The sequence below is a fragment of the Podarcis pityusensis genome, assembly GCF_964106645.2.
Source record: "Podarcis pityusensis genome assembly, chromosome: 11".
NCBI lineage: Eukaryota > Metazoa > Chordata > Lepidosauria > Squamata > Lacertidae > Podarcis > Podarcis pityusensis.
Window position 1 is genome coordinate 53,811,624 of NC_138036.1, and position 16,293 is coordinate 53,827,916.

The 16,293-nt window shown below is 41.9% G+C and overlaps 1 protein-coding gene and 1 long non-coding RNA gene across 7 annotated transcripts in view; one reads left to right on the top strand and one right to left on the bottom strand.

Annotated features, from left to right (window-relative positions):
• LOC308458569 overlaps positions 1-15,462 on the bottom strand; it is a 37,375-nt gene extending 21,913 nt beyond the window's left edge. The window contains exons 1-2 of the long non-coding RNA XR_013977566.1: positions 15,014-15,462; positions 13,216-13,295 (exon numbers count right to left, since the gene is read on the bottom strand). This is a non-coding gene — a long non-coding RNA (uncharacterized lncRNA). The remainder of the gene's footprint in view (positions 1-13,215; positions 13,296-15,013) is intronic.
• CNTNAP4 (contactin associated protein family member 4) overlaps positions 1-16,293 on the top strand; it is a gene marked incomplete at its 5' end in the record, with an annotated part of 272,470 nt that overhangs the window by 29,673 nt on the left and 226,504 nt on the right. The gene's annotated exons all lie outside the window — the stretch shown is intronic.

Here is a 16,293-nt window from a genome sequence, read left to right on the forward strand (position 1 = left end):
TTCCTTTTTGTTCTATAATGGAAGAGTTGCCCTACTTCATGATGTGATCCCTCTTGATTCACTTTGATATTAGTTGATGTTTGCTATCCTTCTTTTTGAAAGCTATATGAATAAATGATTCTGTTGTGATGGATGATGCTTCCTATTGGAGCTAAGCTATTAATGAAAACTTAGTTGTCAGACTTTACTAACTCAAGTTGTCCAGAACTCATCTATGTCCATTTTTATTATTTTACAAGCTTTACAAGCAATGTTTTCAGCCCACCCGTCAAACAGAATGACCAATGGCCACAATCTTGTCCTTATTCGTAAGTCTCATGTGTGATGGCAGTAAGGACAATAGCTGCATCACAACATCAGCAGACAAAGTCAGGTGCACAAAGGCATCCCAATATCGCATCTCTGTTCATGTCTCTTTCCCAGCCATGGTATCCAGAGATATTTGGGGTAAGAATAGCATTTTACAAATGAACAATTGTATTAGATATACATTATTAAAGAAACAGATAAAAGTTCCTGGAAGCTTTCAAGAGGGTTCCAGAATTTTCTTTAGTGTGTAGGAGTGGCACTCTAGGTTTGATTGATGTCAGCTGGAGGTGCAAATAAAGGGAGGAAGTTGTAGGCTGCAATTTCTGCACGAGGGAAACACACACACACACACACACACACACACACACACTGTCAGCATGCATGCTGACCGCAAGGTTGGAAGTAAGATACTGCTGATACTGTGAGTTTTGCTGTGTCAGGATTGTTAATTACTGGCCTGAGATTATACAGTGCTGGAGAGATAGAGAAGGAATGTAAATAGCTGGTATATAATAGTAACAGAAATGCTTGTGCAACCAATCAAGCGATAAAGAAGCTCTTGACTGAATTTGAGTATGACTCCTGTCCTCTGCTTCCGGGGAAAACTCTGCTATAAACAGTAAGAAGTGGTTTTACCGAGGTGCCACCACACAAGCAGAAAAGCGCAGCAGAAGTGTGTTGGCGGTAACCTCTAATAAATTACCCCTATTTCATCTGTGAACTATTGCAAAGTGTGAAGCTGGTGTCATATTTTATATGAATTGGTGCACTTAGAACACATTCTCATTTATGGGGAGGGGGGAATGAGCCAAACATTTTTTTACCAAACAACTTTTTAAAAAAACTGTTAGACCACCAATTAAATAATTTGGTAGCTGGAGTGGGGTGCTTTCAAACATCCAGCTCTTGTATCAACATTTTCAAGGAACTGGAAATTATTCAAAATATGTAAGAGGTGGGGAATCAAGTTCTGCAGAAGCCTGAATACAAATACAGATATTCTAAAGTGGGTTTTTAAAATGAAATGTTGGTTAGGAATGAAGAAAAAAAATCTTGTTTATTTCAGCACTGCTTTTTTATGAATTCAGAAGAACAATATATTGAAACTCTGTTTTGCATTGAACAAAGCCAGCATCTGAAAGCCAGACATGAGTGCTCTGGCTGAAAATGATTACTAGATTAGCTAGCTCTTCAAACATATAGATAAGATATATATTTTCTGTGTGGAAAATAGTTTGAAGGAAATGGAAGTTCCACTTGTCCTTGTGCTGAGTAGAGCTGATTTGGGATATGATTGCTTTTTTGTTATGCAGCATAGTGTGTGAGGTGTGCAGTTCAGCTAATTCAACTCTGAGCCACTGCAGGTAATTTTTCATATGAAATCTCATCAGCTTTCAAATTCTGAATGCCGACATGTCATCAGCCTCAAAAAACTAACCAGCTGGAGTTTTTTAGCTAGTTGACAGTCATTTATTTACTGAGAGACCTGTGAAAACCTTGTTTTACTTTGATGCAATCCAATTTTGCATTTCCCTTGATATATATAAACCTTCTTTAAATGATTAAATTTTCCAGCATTGTAACAGTAATGGCCTATAATTTTGAATAAACATGAGCAGTTAAATGGAATGATTGTTTTATGGAAATTGCTTTGGCTCTTTCCCAGCTTTTCAAGGCACCTTATTATTTAAATTAAACAACTTTTAGCTAATGATTACATTAAACAACAATATAAATACTGCAAAAAAATCTGGCTGAATTAAAAGTAGAAATAATTACTAAAGAGTTACTTTTAAAGCTGGGCATCACCTCCCACATATTCTCATAAGAAAATACTAAGCTAACATTTACTCCATGTCTTACACGGCTTCAAAAATAACAGATGGGCCTGTTTCTTGAGTTAATAAAAAAAGGAGACCTTAGAAACATCCTTGAAAAAGAAAGAACATTTATAGGCTATAACAGTAAATCAAATAATACAGACTTCAACCTAGGGAAGCGTTTGGGTGCTTGCAAGGTCTTCCATGCATAGATACACTTCTCACTTCAAGCAAATCCCTTGTGCTACATTTGTGGTTGTTTTGGAAGTGTCCCAAGATTCCAGGAACAATTTCAGTCCCTTGATGTGTTACACTCATGAGGAGGGCTTTGTAAGACGATGAGGAAGAGAGACTGCACCACACACTCAGCCCCAATGTCCACACGTTGAGTCTAGACATTGGAAGAGAAGCCTTTCTGCTTAGTGCTCTACATGTATAGGCTTCCATGTACTCCAGAACCCTGATCATGCAAGGTTCCAGATTGTTTGGAAGTCTGAAAGTTTAGGGTTCTATGCTGTTAGACTTTCTTGCTTCAGATAAAGTTCAGTGCATGGATGTCTGGTAGGTGGGATGCACCCAACACTGGGAGCAGGGCAAGCAGCATGGCACCATGCTCCCTACTACTCATGGAACTACCTTCACAAGGGCTCCTGTCAAGTGGTGCTAGGAGCTCTTTTCAGACAGAAGAGATACTCATTGTGTATCCTCTTCACACTCACAGCATAGTTTCACATAGAGTGCCCTCAGTCAAGGTAGGAATTTTCAGAATGGCATAAGCTCTCCAAAACAGAGGACGAGTTCAAAGTTGATGACCACTTATGGCCCTCTTGTTATTGCCACTGAAAAAATCTTCTTCATGATGGTACTCATGCGGGAGCTAGAGTACGAAGGAAGAACATCTCAAAGGTGCACAGAAGGCAATTTTTTGCTCCGTGTGTTTCATGTTTTTCTGTTTTTGTTTGTTAAAGATTTTATTGGTTTACGAAAGTAGGAGCAATGTCTCTCTTTTTTTCCAAGTAACATTTTTACCGATCAGTTTCATTTGTTGAGACATTAGTGTTATATCAGGAAGAAAAGGGGGAAAGAGGGGGGAAAGGTGAGTGGGGGTGGGGTCGGGTGGCGATGTTTCTATTTTACTTAATATGTGTGGGGTTTTGTGTCAGCATCGCTTGTGCAGGTTCTCTCTACTCTTCACTTGTGTTCCTTTGGTGGTGAGAGAGGTTGGGGTTGGCCTAGGGTGTGGTTGTTCATTTTTGATTGGCTGTGGTGAGCTTTGTCTTCATGTGTGAGTGGGGTGGATGGGTGTTTGGATCAGCTTACCCATATTGATTCGTATGCTGTTGATGGATTTTTGTCGTTGTCTTGTTGGACTGTGTATGTGATAAAGGGGAGCCATACAGGGGTGAAGGTGGCTTCTTCTATTTGTCCCTGTGTCAGTTTTAGTTCATTGGTTAATTTTTCTAGTAGGCCTGTTTCCCATACTATTTGGTACAATTGGTCCATGCTTGCTCCTGACAGGTATCTCTTTCCAGTATCTGGTTACGATGTTTCTGATTGCTGAAAGTAGGTGGGTTATGAGTTCTTTGTGATGTAAATAGGCATTATTGTCTTGGAAGATGTTTAGTAGGGCCAATTCTGGGGTGATTTCTAGTACTTGCTTAGTTATTTTACATATTTCTTGTATGGCTGTTGTCCAGAATAGTTGGATTTTGGGGCATTCCCACCTAATGTGGAGGTATGTGCCTATGGAGGTGCACCCTCTCCAGCATTTAGGTGAGGTTTCATGTTAAGAGTATTTCTCATGGGAGTCTATGTTGGGGTTTTTCCTTGAAAGAACAAAATCAATCGCTTTGTGATGGAATGGGAGATAAGAATTTCTTTTTTCTTTTAGACAAGATGGCACCCACAAGAGAAAGAGGTTTAATTCAAAATATACTGGGCAATAAGGGCCTAGTGTGCACCTTTAAGATATCACCAAGCATTTGGATCCTTCTCTCCTCTTTTACTCATATGCAGAGCTGGCCTGACCCTGACACAAAGTGAGCTGCACTTCCCTCTTGCTGTCTCTGTCCACCTTTCCTCCTTCCTATCCACCCTCCCTGCCCACTCAGCCATGCATACACTCACCCATCTGCAAGGAAACTGGCTTCTGGTTATTGATCAGTGTCTACCATATAGAAAGAGAATGTCTGTAAATTGCTTGTCATATGGCCTGCCCTTAAAATTTGGTGCTTAACAAATGTAAGGAGAATGGCTGCAATTTTGGCAGCCCCCATACAATGACTTCCAGGAATGTTTCAGGTTGCTGTTGGGCCTGCAGCTGAGCTAGTGATACACAGAGGGGCAAATTGAATGAATCAACATCTCCACTTGGCCGTACATGCAGCGCCCGCAACAGGCACAATCAGGCAGCGGTGGTTGTATTTTTAGGCTGAGACAATTCCACCCATTTCAATTGCATGGTGCATTAGTTGCAATGTCAGGCTATGGCAACAGAGACCAGCGTTCAAATTCCCACTCAGACATGAAACTACTTGGATGACCTTGGGCCAGTTGCCACCTCACAATCACTAGCTTGTTGTGAGAATGAAATGGAGGGGTGTAAGACAGAGCTCCTTGGAGGAAATACAGTGTTTAAAGGAGGTAATAAAAAAGAGGTTGCATGAGTACAGCATCTCTGTGATTTCCTGGCAAGCTCATGAGCTCACTTCCTGTCCCAGTGAAGAATGAAGTTCATGAAGCAGCCCTATGCAGAGATGAACTATTCAATTTAATCACATTTGCTGAGATACATCAGGATTCCCTAATATGCAGATTGTCTTCACTAGGGTAAAGGCCATTAGCATGGCAGGTCCTGCCCTGTGGAACTTGCTGCCTGTATAGGTTCAGTAGGAAATGTCTCTGCCTTCCTTTAGACATCTCATAAAAACTGTACTTTTTAGACCGGGGTGGCCAACTCCCAAGAGACTACGATCTATTCACAGAGTTAAAAACTGGCAGTGATCTACCCCCTTTTGGGGGGTTCAGGTCAAAGTTGTTGAGTTTTCTTTAGGGGAGACAAAGTTGTTGAGCTTCTTTGTGGAGAGCCAGTGTTCTACCGGTGATCTACCACAGACGTCCAGTGATCTACCAGTAGATCATGATCTACCTGTTGGACATGCCTGTTTTAGACAATGTGATTTTCCCCCCTTTTTAACCAGCCAGTACGTACTCCTGTTTTATTGATATTTTCCGTAGGTTTTATAGATATTGTTTGATGTTACTGAATTTTATATTATAAGACATCTTCATAAAAGTGCAGATCATAAATATACCAAACTTCCCCACAAATGTTAGAGTTAAGGGACTTGCAATTGTTACAGTAGTCCCCCTTCCCCTATTTTCACTGTAGCAGACTCTCTACTCAAGTGCCATTGCCATCACCAATTGCTATAGTTTTGAAATTCTGGTGATTTATGTAATAGCACTAAATATAGAGAGAGTGATGCAGAAAATGTGTTCCTATTCATAACAATTAAGGTCACGGAACTATGGAGCCATTCTCAATTCCACCGGGCCTTGTTATGTAAAGCTGGTATGTTTCGTAAGTTCATTGTACAGTATATATGTATGTATGGCAAAGCACTTTTGCCTTTGTGGCCATTTAGTGCACATTATTCCAGTCCGCTGATTTATTCATTTCTGCTGCTGTTTTGGCCAATTAATCATATTGGAGAATTGCAGTACTCGGGAGACATGAATATTGTTTACCTGCATTTGTTCTTTTGAACTTGGCTGCTATAGGGAGCTCGCTGGGTTGGTTATTTTATTAGCTGAATGCATACCCGCCAACATTTCTCCAATGAAAATAGGGACGTCCTATTCCATAATGACAATTTTACTATTTATACCTCACATGTCTGTTTGTTTGTTTATTATTGAATTTATATTCCACCCTATAACCGGAGGTCTCAGGACAAAAACAGAACACAAAACCACAAAATATACAATCAAAAGAAAAACAGCAACCCAATAACCTTATTGGGTTGCCTGAGCACTCTGGGCAGCTTCCAACATATCTAGAAACATAATAAAACATGAAACATGAAAAAAACTTCCCTATACAGGATTGCCTTGAGAGGGTAACTCCATACCCTCTAACATTTCTCCAATGAAAATAGGAATGTCCTAAGGAAAAGCAAGACATTCCAGGATCAAATCAGAAACTGGGACGGCTTCTCTAAATCAGGGACATCCCTAGAAAATAGGGACACTTGGAGGGTCTGTGAATACAGTTGTGTCTTTGACACAAGGTGTGAGTAATTATGTTCCAAAGAGACCCGCAATCTCATTACAGTGGTACCTCGGGTTACAGACGCTTTAGGTTACAGACACTTCAGGTTACAGACTCCGCTAACCTAGAAATAGTACCTCAGGTTAAGAACTTTGCTTCAGGATGAGAACAGAAATTGCGCGGTGGCGGTGCAGTGGCAGTGGGAGGCCCCATTAGCTAATATGGTACCTCAGGCTAAGAACAGTTTCAGGTTAAGAATGGACCTCCAGAACTGTTGGGTTGAAATGAACGACAGACGAGCAGATAGGTGTCATACGGGAGGCGTCTCCTAGCAAGCCTCGGAGAGTCCATTTTATTGAATATTACTGCGTTTGCCACGTGTGTGCTTGTTGCTGATTGGTTAACATAAGTACAAAGCAAGGGTTGCATATAAGACATTAATTATTGCATATAAGACATTAATCCTAGACAGGTTAAAGGTTGGGAAAAGGAACGCGGAGTTTACACAGACATGGTTTCCTTCTTATCATGATCGATGTGGTGCTACTAATGGGTTGCCCGTACCAGGGTGGTACGAAAAGGAATGTACAAGGAGGGGTAAGTACAGATTGATATGGTGTGAACTCAAGGTGAACAGAACGTACCAGGGTGATGAGGGAATGTCTTAGCATCAGCACGGTTTGTGCAGCATGAGCAGAACAAAGCTTAGAAGCAAGACTTCCCATCATGCCGCAGTTATGTGCAGAAGCAATGCTTCCCATCATGCCATAGTCATGTGCAAAAGCAATGCTTTCCTTCACAGAACGAATTAATTTCTTAACCCAAGGTACCACTGTACTGATACAGGTGTCATTTTTCAACTTGATGTTGATGAGTTTGGAAGATCTATTGGAGTAGACATAGAAATGTAATCCATAGTATATTTTTCCCCATTTCCATCTTCTCTTAGCAGCTTGTCAGACAGCATAAACCTTTGACACTTGTGCCAATACCCGTATATTTGTTATTTTTAAGCCCTGTGTCATGGTTGAGCAAAAGCTGTGGTCCTGGTACCTCAGTATGGCCCCACAACCAATAATGCTTGCCTGCACGGGGCTATGTAGACCTCTTTCATCCCACCCCCCAACAATGCCTATTAGCTCATCCCTAGCTCATCGCTCCAAAGCGATGATAAGTTAGGGTCAATCTTATGCACTTTAAAATGGCTCAGTGCAGGAAGCAGCAGCATCCCACAGCTTCTTTCAATGCCTGGGAGCCCCACTGCTACCATACACTTCACCCCACTCATTGATATCCCACCCCTGCTGCCGAATCTGCTGCTTCTCCTGCTATCCACTCACCTGTTTAGTAAACCTACTGTACTGTAGCCTTGCACAGAAAGGCCCAGTAATGGAGTTGGGGTAAGAGAGGGCAAAACAAGAGAAAGAGAGGGCCCAGTGATGTCAGGCAACGCATAGCCCAAAAAGACCTGGAGCCAACCCTAATTCATATATATATATATATATATATATATGGGACGTGGCTGGCGCTGTGGGTTAAACCACAGAGCCTAGGACTTGAGAAGGTTGGCGATTCGAATCCCCACAACGTGTTGAGCTCCCATTGCTCCTGCCAACCTAGCAGTTCGAAAGCACGTCAAAGTGCAAGTAGTTAAATAGGTACCACTCCAGCGGGAAGGTAAACAGCGTTTCCGTGCACTGCTCTGGTTTGCCAGAAGTGGCTTAGCCATGCTGGCCACGTGACCCAGAAGCTGTACACCGGCTCCCTCGGCCAATAAAGCAAGATGAGTGCCGCAACCCCAGAGTCGACCACAACTGGACCTAATGGTCAGGAGTCCCTTTACCTTTACCTAAATATTAATTATTGGTTTTTACACATGTTTTCCAAACATAACATCCCATCTTAATCAACATAACAGACCTTTGGCTATCACAGCCTAGGACTTCCATCAACCTTGACTGATGGTTTTCTAACTTCTTTTCTAATTTTGCACTTTATTATTATAGTTATTGCTGTAAAATCCAAATCCCAAATAAACTCCTTCTTAGTTTTCTTTCGCAATAATTCATATAGTTCTCCTTACAAAACTTCTTGTAAATACCGGTTTTTCTTTGATTCGCGCATGCGTAGAAGCAACATCAGCACATGCCGCCATCCACACATGCACAGAAGCGTGCTGCCGCCGAATGCACCTGTACACAATGGTGCTTCTACCAGCGACCCGGATTGACTTCGGACGGGCGTCTGAAACTGATTATGTCCGTAAGTAGAGGTTCCACTGTAACACAGGCAGCTTTGCAATCATATAAAAGACAGCAAGGTCCCTGAAACAGGGGTGACTCAGACCCTTGATATGCTAACAAAGAATTCCACCTTGGAGCCTCACGGCCATCACCAGACTGGCCCCTCCATGTAGTTGTGGTTCCAAGGCAATAATGGCAGTGAGTCAGCATCTGCCTCACACTAAGAAGAGGAAGATTGTTTTATGCTATAATAAATGAAATAACATTAATCCATCTGAATTAATTGTGGATCCATCCAAGTGCTTCACCCGGTGGAGGAGGTGGGGGGGAGGATTTGGCCTTTAGTCTACTCTTGTGGTTACACTTAACAGTCTTAAACTCTCTTTATGGAACGTTAAGTACTGCTAGACTTTGATCTGCATCATCAGCTGCAAATATAAATAAATCAACTCTACAGGCATCAGTTGACAACATGAAATAATGCATACTATTATTGCCGGGCTCCAGCTAAGGAGAGTCATTTCACCCAAGCCCGAGACCTCACCTGTGGGGCAAGAAGCCTTCCCCGCTGCATGTTATTACCTCCGTCCAAAGTAAGGTTTCCTGTTGTTGTTAATTGCTTGAGGAAGTGGGAAAGTGATGGGAAAGGGCAAGTAGTTGCTTGGGGGACTGCAAGTGCCTTTGCAAGTAGTCCCCAGATCAGATAAATCGGGGCTCAAATTGAAGTGAGGGTGGAAAAGATATGCTGGCATTCATTTATTTAGAGCAGAGGGATGAGGATCAGATCAAAGATATATTGGTCCAGCATTCCATTCTCAAAGTGGCCAACCAGGTGCCATGGGAAGCCCACAGTGGTGTATGAGTGCAACAACACCCTCCCCTCTTGTATACTGCAAGCTAGCTCCAACTGGGACACAGGTGGTGCTGTGGTCTAAACCACTGAGCCTCTTGGGCTTGCCAATCAGAAGGTTGGCAGTTTGAATCCCTGTGATGGGGTGAGCTCCCTTTGCTATGTCCCAGCTCCTTCCTGCCTAACAGTTTGAAAGCACGCCAGCACAAGTAGATAAATAGGTACCACTGAGGCAGGAAGGTAAATGGCATTTCCATGTGCTCTGGTTTCCATCATGGTGTCCCATTGAGCCAGACGCTACTTTTAGGTGCATCATGAGACGTCCACAGCTTCCAACCACGGATACCAGCAGCCTCCAAGCAAGCAAACTTGCCTTATTATCACTCCCTAGCATCCCACTGCCAGAGGATTGCCTCCTTCCATTCACCACTTTGCCTCCTCCAAGTGTGAGAAACCTGGGCAGTGCTGAATGTCACATCCATTGCCAGGTGTGTCCTTCTGGAAATAGAAAAGGGCTTTCCCCTTGGCCTGCCTTTATATCCACTCAGTTGCCAAGTGCTTTTGTGACATCACAAGAAACCCACAGCCAATGGCAACAGCTGGGGAGGCATCATCTTCATTGCTTTGATCCTCACAATGGCGGGTGGACCGATCAGTGATTGTGTGCTTGTTTATTCGGGATGCGGGTGGAGCTGTGGACTAAACCACTGAGCCTCTTGGGCTTGCCCATCAGAAGGTCAGCGGTTAGAATCCCCGTGACGGAGTGAGCTCCTGTTTCTCTGTCCCAGCTCCTGCCATCCTAGCAGTTTGAAAGCACTCCAGTGCAAGTAGATATAGGTACCACTGAAGCGGGAAGGTAAATTGTATTTCCATGCGCTCTTGTTTCCGTCACAGTGTTCCGCTGGTTTAGTCCTGCTGGCCATTTGACCCAGAAAGCTGTCTGTGGACAAATGCCGGCTCCCTTGGCCTGAAAGCGAGATGAGCGCCACAACTCCATAGTCGTCTTGGACTGGACTTAACCATCCAGGGGTCCTTTAACTTCCCCTTTTTTACCTCCAGTTCTGGGCATACCAATACTAGCAGCTTTACCTTCCACGAATGTGCCTATTCCCCTTTTAAAGTCATCCAATTGGTAGCCACTGCTTCATTCATAGCAGTCACATATGGGGTTTATATTCTCTGGGACCCTAAAGTTTCATTCCTGATCAGTCTCTGCCAGTTCCCCCAATCTGCCCAAGCTACTGTTCCTGTTAATATGAGGGATGAGAGCTTTAAAGAGCACCGTGTGGAAGTCAGCCAACAGCCATCATTTTAGAAGAAGCCGTGAGACTGTGTCACAGGTAGATTTTAGAAGCATTCCTATAAAAAAAAACCTTTTTACAATCATGCCACCTGATTAATTAAACATTTTTCATTTAATTAATGGGTTATATTTTGCAGCCCTAAAGAATTTCCCTGATAGCATAGTCATTCAGAGCAAACAATCACGATATTTGTGTGGATAGTGAAATTGTGAGCAGAGGAACACATTCACTTTTAATTGGGAACACCCCTTTGAAAAGAAACGGAAATTTCAAAAGGCTCCACCACTGACTCAACTCAGTGGGGAAACTCCCATTGTTCTGAATGGATCTGGAAGGTACAGGTAATTGCCGCATGTACTTGTTAGGGCAATTTCACTTCATGCTGACTTAACATTATCTGGTTCTGAAAATCAATGGGACTGTTGCTGTTGCCTTCAATGGATGGAACACATGCTTCCCATGCTCTTCTCCATTGTGTAAAAGAATTGGGACAAGATTTCCTTTTATTGATGGGTTATTACTGCGTTTTGACAATACCCTGTCATCCTCTTCTTTGTAAGGACCTCAGAAGAGATCCATGGTTTGTGGGTAAATAATGGATATATTATAAAGTGCTCCACAGCTCTGTTATCAGTAGGCTTTCTACTAGTTATTCTGTAATTACTTTTCAGATTTATCGCACGGTGCTTTACAGCAGCTAGCCCAATGGTGAATTGTATCATGCATAAATCATAAACAATTGCTGGACTCTCCAGTATTTATTTAAATATACTATGGTAAGGCAGAACTCCTTTCTCCATCTAAGAGGCTCTAATTATTTAGAGAGATGGTGTTGTCACCCTCCGAGGATTTCTTTGCAGTGGATATAGCATTGATAAATCTAATCATAAGTGCTCATAAATTTTGGAAATGCAATATTGAATCATATGGTGTTCTTAAAATGAAAACCCAGGGAAGAATAATTAGTGTAGCCAACCAAATCAAGGTGATTTTAAAAACCTATTTTGTTCAGTTAATGCCTCCAAAACATATTGGACTCAACTCTGCTTATGCAGCACCAGTTTCATTTGACTGGGAGTTTTTTTTCTTCCCTTCTAATGAGAATTCAGTCTAATGGTGATACAGTCTTCTCACCAGGTTCATCTGCTGAAGTGTGAATATCTTTACGTAATCCTTATTACCTTGGAACATTTTAAACTTTAATCTTTAATTTGCCGCAAGTACCAAAGTCTGAAAAAGTTGAGGTCTGCTTTACATTACATTACGTCAGTTGAAATGAAATATAATTTGACAAAATAGTTGGAGCGTATTCAAATCAGGAAATAAATTTTCAATATTGGTTCTAACCCACTTACCCTGAGGTACAAAAAAAAAAGGAGAGAAAAAACTTCAGATGGATTTGGGCTCAGCTGGGAGTACAAGAGATTAAAATAATTTTCAAAAGGAACTGAAAGTGTGATCTGCAACACAACCACTTTATCCATTGGGGTTATTTCAATTCCAGTAACTGTCTTTCAAGATATTGATATTGCTTCCATAAATGGGCTCAATGCCTAGGCATCCCTGTTATTGAAAAAGAATACAAAAAGTAAATTCAATTTGTAAGTATTGTCCAAATAAACTATACTTTTAATATATCAAACTTGATAATTTTATGGCAAACCAAGTTATACACAATACATTCTATGTTTCTAAAGTTTGATCTGTGAAATGCACAAAACAAATTATGTACTGCACATTTTTCAAGATTGCCTAAAAAAGTTGGCCTCCTATCACCACCCTTAACTTCAGCATTTCCAGAAATGGTACATCTCTACTAACACAACACTGGATGATAATCAATGTTAGTCACACTCAGAGCTGATCTCCTGAAATCAGTGGATAAGTAATATAAGTCTATTGCTTTCATATTCTGTTCTGAATATGTCTAACACTGCATATCACCCACTGGATTCAAATACTGAATTTCATTTTCTTCCTCTCTTCCAATCCCTTTTTCTTTTGTGTTGTGTCTTTCAGATTGTAAGCTTTCAGGCCTACCGATGCTTGTTAGTCTCTCTGGAAGCCTTCTTTGGCTGAGGAGTGGTTAAAAATAAATTAATTCCACTTTTTTTATGGAATCAAGGCAAGTCAAGACCTCTCAGCTCCCACATTGAGAAACATTTTTTTAAAAAAAAAAATCTTCACAGAACTGTAGTGGGGATGGCTGAATAAACATGCAATATTTTTGCAAAGTAACATGTAAATAACTTAAAACAACCTATGGAAAATTCCCCCTAAATACTTGAGGGCAAGATGATGGCTTTAGATCATTATCATTTGGGAGGTTACTTTAGATTTGGGACAGACTGTCTGGACAAAGGGACAAGAACAGGCGAACCATTGAATTTTTTCTCATTGCATGAAAGGTACTTACTTTCAGGTCCTTGGTACTCTTTAAATGCTTGACTTAGCCACACAATTCCTTGGGAAAGCCTCATCATTGAATGGCAGCTTCTGGGAACATAGGAAGTTGCCTTATGATAGAAGTGGGTGCTGAGACCCTCAAAATAAAATCTGAACAAAATTGGTGAAGCAGCAAAGAGTTTATTGATTACAAAATGTTCATTGCAAGAGCGGGTGTCCAGAGTAGGCACACCCAAAATTGACACTGCATACGCTTTTATTCCCTATGTCTGAAGTGCAGGATCTCTTTCTTGTTTCCCCATTGGCTGGGGACTTGAAACGTTTACAGCCTATCTTGACCGCCTAATTTCCATCCTAAAACCTCTGCCTTGGTTGACATCTCCCATTACCCTGATTTCGACGACCACCCCTCCTGTTAATTTTTCTCCTTATTTAGTCCATGTTTCTTATGTTTTAACATGCTAACTCAAGCGACAAAGCCATATCCTGACCACTGGCAGGTGTAAACGAGTTCTATGCAGTGGTACCTCGCAAGACGAATGCCTCGCAAGACAAAAAACTCGCTAGACGAAAGGGTTTTTTGTTTTTTGAGCTGCTTCGCAAGACGATTTTCCCTATGGGCTTGCTTCGCAAGACGGAAACGTCTTGCAAGTTTGTTTCCTTTTTCTTAACACCATTAATACAGTGGCGACTTGACTTCGAGGAGCAACTCATAGAACGCGGTGTGTTAGCCTTTTTTGAGGTTTTTAAAGACTTTGGTGATTTTTGAAGCTTTTCCAAAACTTTCCCGACACCGTGCTTCGCAAGACGAAAAAAATCGCAAGACGACAAAACTCGCGGAACGAATTAATTTTGTCTTGCGAGGCACCGCTGTACCTGCTGAAGCATACAAATAAACTGTTTCCCAGCTGCAAGCTATCCTACATACGAACATCTTAACCGCAAGCTGTTCTAAATATGAGTGTAAGCAAGTCTGGGGCCGTTTGTGGTTGCGTGTCAAGGCCCCCAAGCCAGCCCCCCTGTTAGACTCAAGAAATTCACACTGACACAGAATTTTGGTTTAAGGTTAATGGGCAAAATTTTGGCCACAACTTTATTGATTACAGCAAATGTGAGTGGTATTGGCTTAGACATTGGCAAAAGACTATATCGGGCTCCTGCCCCCTTTGCAGAAAGTCAGTAAGGGTAAACCACCAAAAGAGGGAGTCACTTCGGGGGAACCTGCCTGCAGCTCTCCTCGTTGTTCCCAGAGGCCCTCAATCAGACTTCGGACAGGATCCAGGCCCTGGATTCCTTTAATGGAATACCCTTGGACAATGGAGGGGCAGGTGATGGCCGACCTCCCCTCCCCCACACATCAGTAAGCCAATGCCTAACTGCCAAGTTGTGACGATTGCTAAGAGGTAGGCGAAAACCAAATGGCCAGTGACAATCTGCCAAATGGGAAAAATTCCTACCCGGTCCCTGACTCAAGACAGGCAACCAACCGAAGTCCAAAGCAAGGCCAGTGGACACCTAAATTAAAGGGCAGGTGGGCGGGTGTTCGGCAGCGTGAAGCAAGTGCTTGGCACATGTCGCGCTGCCGCTTTATACCCCCTCATGACCACCCCGTTCAAAATGATTGGCCAAGAGGCCTGGGGTGATTGTGGTGCCACCCTGGCGTAAGAGTATTACTCCACCCACGCCAGGGAGGGGAGGAACTGGGTTGAGGGCCTGCCTGCAACCAGGACCACCTTGGAAGATGATCCTATTTGCCTAACAGTTGCAGCATTGTGGCCCAGGTGAAAAAGCAACATTATTCCTCCCACCTTATACCAGGTACAACCGTTGGCCCATCTCGCTGACTGACAGCAGCGCTCCAGGCTTCCCTACAGAACTTCTTCCAGCCCTGCCCAGAGATGTCAGGGACTAAATGTGAAACTCTCTGGTTGCAAAACATGTGTTCTATGACCAAACAATGGTCCAGCCTCTTTTGCAACCAGTGCACCAGTGACGGATGTTCTAGACACCAGAACAGGTGGAGGAGGGAAAGCAACTCATTAATGGTAGCAATAACTATGTATTTTAAATTAACGATGTTTTCTTATCAGAATTAAGGTAATTTCAACAACAGTTAAATTACTGTCTGGTTGTTTGCCAGGTTTAGTGGGAGGGTTTTTTTTTAGTGAAACACATAATGAAAATGTGCTACCTTCCCAGCTATAATGGGAGGGGGATATAAAGAGAGTGACAATTTAATAATCTAGTGAGTATTCATAAGGCAGACTTATTTCAGAGGAGAATGACATTCCAAATTGTTATCAAATTAGTTGAAAGATATTATACAATGATATGCAGAAAAACCTTTTAAAAATATATCCTTCTGTTTCCTTTGTATATTAATGCAATATCATTTTTCATTTAAATTGGGAACCCATCTTACCTCCATTAATTTATTCATAAGCCCTATTGTGTTCTCTTTCAAGGTCTTACTGTTTTATTACCATACTATTAATACACTGCATGTGTATTCTAAGAATTTACATATTGAATTAACCTTTCCTACCTGCCCACAAAATGTTTGCACATGTTGGTAAAAGTGAAATGAACCATTTAACCTATCTCCTTATTCTCCACAAGGTAACGTTGATGTGATTTATAGCTTCAGAAAACAATGGTATTGCTTTTTAATAGCAAAATTCAAACTACTGTAGGCACTATCCTAGATTACAGGGGGAAATGTGGATTAAAGTTTAGGAATGCGGTTAAATTCAAGTGAAGGAATAGCAGAATCTATTCTCAGTGTCAGTGCTAAGGCCTGGGATATTCAAAACAATATCATGGTCACTCTGAGCATTGCAAAAGTCATCCCCTGCCCGCCCCACTACAATACTGCCACAATTTATGTATATATCTGAGATCAGGAATGCAATCTTCCAGGAAATAAGCATGGCTTAAACCGTGGCATCACATGCTACTCTAAAAACCACACAAGCGTACACAGTTCGGTTAGGCCGTATCACATAGCAAGAGCAATTATTTTTAAATTCTGCTCACGCTGTAATACCCATTTTGGATGCAATCCAGCTCCTTTAAAATCAATGCTCTT